The sequence below is a fragment of the Rhinopithecus roxellana genome, chromosome 12 (assembly GCF_007565055.1).
Source record: "Rhinopithecus roxellana isolate Shanxi Qingling chromosome 12, ASM756505v1, whole genome shotgun sequence".
NCBI classification, from domain to species: domain Eukaryota; kingdom Metazoa; phylum Chordata; class Mammalia; order Primates; family Cercopithecidae; genus Rhinopithecus; species Rhinopithecus roxellana.
Genome location: NC_044560.1, coordinates 75,927,919 through 75,937,685, shown reverse-complemented (window position 1 = coordinate 75,937,685; position 9,767 = coordinate 75,927,919). Strand labels below are relative to the sequence as shown.

The window sequence follows — 9,767 nt, the reverse complement described above, 5'->3', positions numbered from 1 at the left end:
GCGAGACTCCGTCTTAGAAGAAAAAAAAAAAAAAAAGACACATTCATGGACACTTTCCAGACCTGCAGAATCGTATTACATACAGTAGGGCCAAAAATTGCCAAGTGAGTTAGAACTCATTAAAGCAGGCCGGGCGCGGTGGCTCAAGCCTGTAATCCCAGCACTTTGGGAGGCCGAGACGGGCGGATCACGAGGTCAGGAGATCGAGACCATCCTGGCTAACCCGGTGAAACACCGTCTCTACTAAAAAATACAAAAAAAACTGGCTAACACAGTGAAACCCCGTCTCTACTAAAAATAGAAAAAACTAGCCGGGCGAGGTGGCGGGCGCCTGTAGTCCCAGCTACTCGGGAGGCTGAGGCAGGAGAATGGCGTGAACCCGGGAGGCGGAGCTTGCAGTGAGCTGAGATCCGGCCACTGCACTCCAGTCCGGGCGAGAGAGCGAGACTCTGCCTCAAAAAAAAAAAAAAAAAAAAAAAAAAAAAAAACAACTAGCCGGGCGAGGTGGCGGGCGCCTGTAGTCCCAGCTACTCAGGAGGCTGAGGCAGGAGAATGGCGCAAACCCGGGAGGCGGAGCTTGCAGTTAGCTGAGATCCGGCCACTGCACTCCAGCCCCGGAGACAGAGTGAGACTCTGTTTCCAAAACAAAAAAAAAAAAAAAAAAAAGAACTCATTAAAGCCTCAGAGGCAGTGTTTAGCTAAGTGGTTGTTAGCTCTGGTTTCTTATTAGGATTACATGGCCAATTTGCAGAAATCTCTACTTCCGCCCTCCCCACTGGCTCTATTTATCGTTCTGGAAGCACTCTTTTTTTTTTTTTTTTTTTTTTTTTGAGACGGAGTCTCGCTCTGTCGCCCAGGCTGGAGTGCAGTGGCGCGATCTCGGCTCACTGCAAGCTCCGCCTCCCGGGTTCACGCCATTCTCCTGCCTCAGCCTCCTGAGTAGCTGGGACTACAGGCGCCCGCCACTGTGCCCGGTTAATTTTTTGTATTTTTAGTAGAGACGGGGTTTCACCATGGTCTCAATCTCCTGACCTTGTGATCCGCCCGTCTCGGCCTCCCAAAGTGCTGGGATTACAGGCGTGAGCCACCGCGCCCGGCCGGAAGCACTCTTTTTTTTTTATTCTTTATTTTTTATTAAAGGCTTCATGTAACTCTAAGGTGAAGCCAGAATCAAGTATGAGGGGTTCAAGATACATGTGTTAAGTTTCATCTATGCACTAAAGGGTGGTCAGAGAGCTTATTTTGTTTGGATTAGGTAGGGACAGGTCAATGTGGCTAATATTACCATTATTGTAGAAGAAATTGCTGGTGTCTGTGGCTGGGGAGGGCACCTGAGGGCAGAAAAGAAAAAACTTACGTATTTTTTTTTTTGCATAGAGTAGCTCATTGTTTCTGAATCTCTTCTGTTATAAAGGACAGAAATGTGTGAACTTTTTTTGCAGGTCTTGGTCTCCCTGTGGGTGTGGTGGTAGCAGGTAAACAGGTGGTTCTAAGACCTTTAAAGGCATATTCTCAAGATGCCGGTAGAATTTGTCCAGAGAATCTTATCGGAGGAGGAATCCCAGAGAGGAAGAAAAAATTAAAAATAAAAGACTTTTTGTTTAATAGATAAATATGTCTCTGATCAGGAGCTCTGTTCACTCTGCCTCCTAAAATGTTATGTGTTTAGTTCTTGCCAAACTTTACTTCTCTATTTGTGCTTGTCCTACCTAATGAGTTTGCTTTAACTACTTTTTAAAATTCTTATGATACTCAAGGGTCTCTGAAAAATATTTCTTTCTTATCTATCAAAACCTTTTCTAAATTCTCTACCTCAAGGTTTCTTCTATGCTGTGCAGAACTCTCACTATGAATTTATGATCTGCAATATTAAAAATGTTCTTTCTATGGCTGTTAAATATAGGAAGATGTAGATACTCAAGATTCATATTGGGGAAAAGCTGTGGCCCTTAGTAAAAATGGAGGACATGTAATATTGAGCTTCTATCTGTGTCCATTAGCTCTATGCAGAACAGAATTAAGAAAATGCTTATGTAAACTGGATGACAGGTATTAGCCAGAAAGCTCTGAAAATAATGTTAGAAGATATCTGTTCTCTATGGTGCTAAAGAAAGACTATTTAACATCACTATTAAAACTACAGAATATGAGATGTATTTGTATCTTGAATTTTGCGTAAAACTGATGTTACTTTATAGTTAAATTCAGACTGTAACTTACTTTTGGAAGGCACTATCCCAGAAGTGATGCTCTGTTCTTCTGTGTGTGTCAGCAAATAATAAAAATTTGTCCAAGTTCAGTTGATGTTAATTATTCACTTGGCCAAACAGCTCTCTGACACACCATGCGTGGTGGCTCACTCCTGTAATCCCAGCACTTTGGGAGGTGGGTGGATCAACTGAGGTCAGGAGTTCGAGTCCAACCTGAACAATATGGTGAAACCCCATCTCTACTAAAAATACAAAAATTATCCAGGTGTGGTGGCATGCACCTATAGTCCCAACTACTTGGGAGGCTAAGGCAGGAGAATTGCTTGAACCCAGGAGGTGGCCATTGCAGTGAGTGAGACTGTGCCACTGCATTCCAGCCTGGGGGACAGAGCGAGACATCATCTCAAAATGAGTAAGTAAATAAATAAATAACTCTCTGACATAATTTTTCACTATAAAGTTAATTATTTTTCTCTTTATTATTAAGTATCTTTATACAGCTGTTGTGCATAAACCATCACATTTAATCTGGCAGCTACGTTTCTTTCTTAGATTTTCTTTGTGTATATCTGTCTTTGAAAAATGAAGGCTCTCATCTCTGGTTACAGGCCAGAGAAACTGGGAAAAATGGCCAGGTGCGGTGGCTCACGCCTTTAATCCCAGCATTTTGGGAGGCTGAGGGAGATGGATTACCTGAAGTTAGGAGTTTGAGAGAAGCCTGACCAACATGGTGAAACCCCATCTCTACTAAAAATACAAAAGATTAGCTGGACGTGGTGGCATGTGTCTGTAGTCCCAGCTACTTGGGAGACTGAGTCAGGAGAATGGCTTGAACCTGGGAGGTGGAGGTTGCAGTGAGCTGAGATCACGTCATTGCACTCAAGCCTGGGTGACAAGAGTGAAACTCCATCTCAAAACAAACAAATAAACAAAAAACTGGGAAAAACCATGCTCCTACACCTACTGAATGTTTGACAAAATATTATTCTTTGGTCAAAAACAGGCATTACTGGTGAGTGAGATAGAAAGCCCCTAAGGGAAAAATTCTAAACATATATGCATGTGACCACCCCCCGGACTTACACAAACAACTTATCTAGAAAACCCCTAGCTGTCTGAGGTTGCAACATCATGCATGTGACCACCCCCCGGGCTTACACAAACAACTTATCTGGAAAACCCCCAGCTGTTTGAGGTTGCGAAAAAGGCAGGAACCAGCCAGAAACTGCCGAATGTTCAACTTTAAATGTTAACCAATAATAAGCTTGTAACTACTGCTTCTCTGTGACTTGTTTGTACCTCGCTATAAAAGAAACCCTAAAACAGCAGCCGGGGCCTCTCTCTTTACCTGCCATTGTATAAAGCGGAGAGGTCCGGGTTCGAACTCGTAATAAAGTGACCCTGGCTATTTGGCTTTGACTCTGGACTCTGATGGTCACTTACTGGAGTCTCATGACTTCGGACACAACATTTGGGGGCTCATCTGGGATTCCCCTAAGCCCACCAGACCCCAGGTCAACGGGTTGTCTCTGTGAGCAGATTTGGTAAGTCGGCCGGCTTGAGTCTCTGTGTTGTCTGTAGTCTCTGTGTCATCTGGAAAAATCCCGTGGGGTCTGTATCGGTGGTCGGCATAGTCTTGGCAGACGCGCTATAAGACAGCCACCAGGGGCCGGTGGGAGACGTTCCCGGGCACCCATCTGGGGCTCTGTATTTATTAGCCCATCTGGTTCTGATCGGGAGCTAAACCCGGGACGCACTGGCGACTATTGTTATGTTAATTACTTAACTTACTTTCATTTTTCAGGACCTACTTGGCAAGGAAAAAAAAAAAAAGAGTACAATACTTCTGGTTTTACTCTTTTCTCTATCTCTCTTTTCTATATCTCTCTTTTCTCTGTCTCTAGGATTCTACTACCATGGGTAATAGCCAGAGTACTCCACTCTCCATTCTTATAAATAACTTTAAAGATGTTAAGGCAAGGGGCCATGACCTTAGCATAGAACTCAGAAAAGGGAAATTGGTAACTTTCTGCCACTCGGAATGGCCCACCTTTGGTGTAGGGTGGCCAGCTGAGGGGACCTTCTGTCTCCCCATTATCATTAAGGTAAAATAAAAAATTTTCCTGCCGGGGCGGTCAGGACATCCTGATCAGATCCCTTACATCCTGGTGTGGCAAGACCTTGTGGAAAACCCACCCCCTTGGCTAACTCCTTTTGTGCTGACGCCAGAGCTATGTAGGGCTCTGGTCGTATAGTCGACAGAACACCCCCGTAGGCCAAAAACACCGTCCGCTCCCCCACCCCCTGTGTTAGAAGACAGTCAGGATCCCCTGCTTTTAGAACCCCCACCTTATCATCCCCCTACTGGCCCTCAGCCCCCAGCCCCCCTAGGGGACCTCGAAGAGTGGGAAGCAGCAGCAGCTGCTGCTGCAGCCGGGGCCCTGGAAAATGAAAGTAACTCTGGAGCGCCGGCAGGGTGGACGCGTGGATGCGCTCAATGGGAAATAAGCTCGCGCCCCCCTGATTCCACTGTGGCTCTCCCCCTGAGGGAAATAGGACCCCCCAATGACATGGGCAACCCTAGACTCCAGTACTGGCCATTCTCCACTAGTGACCTGTACAACTGGAAAACCCAGAATGCTTGGTTTTCTGATAACCCTAAAGATTTAACAGCTCTTTTAGACAGTGTTATGTTTACCCATCAACCAACCTGGGATGATTGTCAACAACTCTTCAGAATTTTGTTCACAACAGAGGAACGAGAAAGAATACAGGTAGAGGCCAGAAAACTGGTTCCGGGAGATGACGGCCAACCTACCGCCAACTCTGACCTCATTAATGCTGCCTTTCCCTTGACCAGACCTCTTTGGGACTACAACATGGCAGAAGGTAGGGGAAGGCTACTCGTTTATCGCCAGACTCTAATGGCGGGTCTCCGGGCTGCCGCTTGCAAGCCCACCAATTTGGCCAAGGTATATTCCGTGTTACAGGGAAAAACAGAAAGCCCAGCTACCTATCTAGAAAGACTGATGGAAGCCTTTAGACAGTTTACCCCCATGGACCCAGAGGCACCCGAAAACCAGGCAGCTGTTGTCATGTCTTTTGTAAATCAGGCAGCTCTGGACATTAAAAAGAAACTCCAAAAAGTAGAAGATCTAGAGGGAAAACAAGTCCAGGACCTCCTCCGAATCGCGCAAAAAGTATACAATAATAGAGATCTCCCAGAAGAGAGACAGATTAGGGCCACTGAAAAAATGACCAAAGTCTTAGCTGCAGTAGTTCAGAAAGAACAGTTACAGTCAGAGGGCGCCCAACCCAAGCGTACTCCTAGACCCAACTTAAAGAAAGATCAGTGTGCATACTGCAAGGAAACGGGTCACTGGGTAAAAGATTGCCCCAAGAAAAAACAGCGCCAACTGGGGCAAGAACAATGGCAGCCCAAGGTCTCATCAATATTAGTAACCCAAGATGACTAGGGAAGACGGGGTTCGGACCCCCTCCCCAAATCTAGGGTAACTCTACAAGTGGAGGGGTCCCCGGTTCAGTTTCTGGTCGATACCGGGGCACAGCATTCAGTCTTGGTTAAGCCTTACGGGAAATTATCTAATAACTTATCCTGGGTACAAGGGGCCCGTAATAGCAGCAGGGTTAGCAGGAGGAGCCCTAGGCCACGCTCTCGTTACTACCGCTAAGCTCTCCCAACAATTCTCCATAGCAATGGAAGCTTCAGCCGAATCCCTAGCCTCATTACAAAGGCAACTGACCTCCCTCGCCCAAGTTACATTGCAAAATCGGGGTGCCCTAAACCTGCTTACTGCTGAAAAAGGGGGAACTTGCCTTTTTCTCAAAGACTGCTGTTTTTACATAAATGAATCTGGGTTAGTAGAGACGTGGGTCTGACAGCTACACAAACTCAGCCTAGAACTACAAAAACAAAAATTCAATTCCGCAGCTGATAGTTGGTGGAGCTCCTCCATGTACTCCCTCTTAATGCCCCTAGCAGGACCATTGCTAAGCCTACTCCTCCTCCTCACCATAGGGCCATGCATACTAAACAGAATAATAAACTTTGTCAAAGATAGAATCAACACTGTCCAGTTAATGGTCCTTAGAACACAATATCAACCCATCATCAATAAAACAATTGAAACAAACATATAAGACCCAAGATTGGCTCTTGAAGACACAACTAAAAGGGGGGAATGAGATAGAAAGCCCCTAAGGGAAAAATTCTAAACATACATGCATGTGACCACCCCCTGGGCTAGAAAACCCCTAGCCATTTGAGGTTGCAACATACATTCATGTGACCACCCCCCGGGCTTACACAAACAACTTATCTGGAAAACCCCCAGCCGTTTGAGGTTGCAAAAAAGGCGGGAACCAGCCAGAAACTGCCGAATGTTCAACTTTAAATGTTAACCAATAATAAGCTTGTAACTACTGTTTCTCTGTGACTTGTTTGTACCTCGCTATAAAAGAAACCCTAAAACAGCAGCCAGGGCCTCTCTCTTTACCTGCCGTTGTATAAAGCGGAGAGGTCCGGGTTCGAACTCGTAATAAAGCGACCCCGGCTATTTGGCTTTGACTCTGGACTCTGGTGGTCACTTACTGGGGTCTCGCGACTTCGGGCACAACAGTGAGCTTCTCAGAAATTCAGAAACTCAGATTTATTCCAGATGTAAAATAAATAAGCATAACAAGATCTCCAGCTTATTGTACACATTAAAATTTGAGAGGTACCTTCTACCTCAATGTGTCTTTTTGATCTGAAAAGTATAAGCAACTCATTCTGTGTGATGCGAATATAGCAGTCAAAAATTTACATGTCTGTGTTCATGCCCTTAATTTTATACTTTATTATCCAGAAAAGTATCTTACATACACCAGTGTTGTGGATCTTATGCCATTTTCTTTTCTCAGAGTTATAGAACACATTAGAGAATATTTATATGTTGAAAATTATTCTGTTGGATAACATTCATCTTCCTATAAGTTAGAATCCATTCTCTTTACTGTCATTTCACATTGAGTCAAATTAAGAATTCTGCCCATGGCCACAAGGTAAATATATGCATTTCTGTGTGGGGTGTGTGTGTGTGTGTGTGTGTTTCCAGGGACCTTTGACATTTAGGGATGTCACCATAGAATTTTCTCTAGAGGAGTGGCAATGCCTGAATACTGCTGAGCAGAATTTATATAGAAATGTGATGTTAGAGAACTACAGAAACCTGGTGTTTCTGGGTGAGAATAATTTCAATAAACAATTCCTCTTATACCCTAAATGTTTCATTTCTCTTTTCTGTAGAAAATGTTTTAGTAATTTACACTTTGCATACAAGAGTTTCAGATCCCTGTTTTCTGAAAACAGAGATCTGTAAGTGTAGATAGGAATTTATTCAAGATGTTTTATTTTTACCTGACCTATCCACATTCCTAAGCTGATCTGTATCTTTCACTGTATTAGTGGTAATTCCAGAAATTTAGTTGCATAAAATATTGTTGCCCACACCTTAAAATCTAATTGCCACAACCAATTTGTGATTCAGTAGTACAGGATAGTAAAATTAAGAACCCACAAATGGAAAATATTTTCTAAATATTTAGAAATTTCTGTTATAAATTAGTGTTTGAGTATTAATTTACTAGAATTTCTGAAGGGGTGGCCTGCCCCTCCACACCTGTGGGTGCTTCTCATTAGGTGGAACGAGAGACTTGAGAAAAGAAATAAGACACACAGACAAAGTATAGAGAAAGAAAAGCGGGGCCCAGGGTACCAGTGCTCAGCTTACAGAGGACCCACACCGGCACCAGTCTCTGAGTTCCCTCAGTATTTATTGATGATTATCTTTACCATCTAAAAGATAAGGGAGTAAATCAGCAGTAAGACATACAGATAAAGATCTTTGTGACCTGCATAACTTCAAGGAAAATGCTGTGCCTTGAGATGCATATGCAAACATCCCCATAAACTTTTTAGCAGTATTGCTCCAGCAAATCCCACCTTATTCCTGAGTGCAGTTTTCTCTTTGCTCAGTAAACAAAACACACAATAGGTTTTACACGGAGATGTTCCATTGCCCAGGGACAGGCAGGAGACAGATGTTTTTCTCTTACTTGAGATTTAAGAGAATGGTGATGACTTTTAACCACAAGCAGCCTTTAGGCATTTGTTTAACAAAGCACATTCCTTACAGCCCAAAATCCTTTAAACCTTGAATCACCACAGCATATGTCTCTTGCAAGGACAAGGTTGGGGGTAGGGTCACAGATTAACAGCATCTCAAATACAGAGCCAAATGGAGTCTCTTAAATTTACTTCTTTCTATACAAACACAGTAACAGGCTGACATCTCTTTTCCCCACAAATTTCTGTTACTTTTTTTTTTTTTTTTTTTTTTTTTTTTTTTTTTTTTTTTTGAGATGGAGTCTCGCTCTGTCACCCAGGCTGCAGTGTAGTGGCACAATCTCAGCTCACTGCAACCTCCGCCTCCCGGGTACAAGAAATTCTCCTGCTTCAGCCTCCCGAGTAGCTGAAATTACAGGCATATGCCATCACACCTGGGTAATTTTTTTGCATTTTTAGTAGAAATGAGGTTTCACTGTGTTAGCCAGGATGGTCTCTATCTCCTGACCTCATGATCTGCCCACCTCGGCCTCCCAAAGTGCTGGGATTACAGGCATGAGCCACCATAATCTGGCCATATTCTATTACTTTCTTTTTACTGAGCATGTTATTTGGAGAATGTGAACAAGATTCATGTTATTTATTTTTAATGAAACAGATATTGCTGTCTCTAAGCCAGACCTGCTCACTTTTCTGGAGCAATGAAAAGAGCCCTGGAATATGAAGAGACGTGAGATGGTAGCCAAAACCCCAGGTAGGTGAGAGTGAACACAATGGACAACACAGATGAAAGGTTTAATGGTGAAGAAGAAGCCGGTTCTCAAAATGTGATCTGAGAAGTTGTGCTCCAAAGGAAGTAGTTTCTGGGAAGCCTGAGATTTGAAAAATACTACTGTCACGTTGGGGCATCTTCTGTCTTATGCTTTAAAATTCTCTAAGGATTCTACTTTCCCTTCAATGATCTTTCTTCAAGTTTACAGTGACAGCCAAGTCATCTTCATGGCATAGAAGAAGCTGCACAATCTGACTGCTTTCTGTTGTTATTGGGGACACACAAATATCTGCATAGTTTTAAGAAACTCTATGTTAAAAAAAAAAAACTGGCTTCTTCACCTCACAATTACTCTCTTACCATGTGATACGTTCAGTTCCTCTTGCCTTCTGCCACAATTGTAAGCTTCCTGAGACCCTCACCAGAAGCAGACAATGGCACACACTTCTTGTACAGTCTGCCAAACTGTGAGCCAAATAAATCTTTTTTCTTTATAAATTATCTCCTCTCAGGTATTTCTCTATATGCAAAGCAATTAATAAAGTCTATAATGTTGTCTACATTTTCTGGTTTCTTGTTACTCTTATCTGAATTTTCTGTTTATTGAAAATGGGGTCTTGATGTCTACAACTTTCATGTTGCTATGTATTTCTTGCTT

The 9,767-nt window shown here is 43.3% G+C and overlaps 1 pseudogene; it reads left to right on the top strand.

Annotated features, from left to right (window-relative positions):
• The first annotated feature begins 1,517 nt into the window (after positions 1–1,517).
• LOC104662639 overlaps positions 1,518–9,767 on the top strand; it is a 28,456-nt pseudogene continuing 20,206 nt past the window's right edge.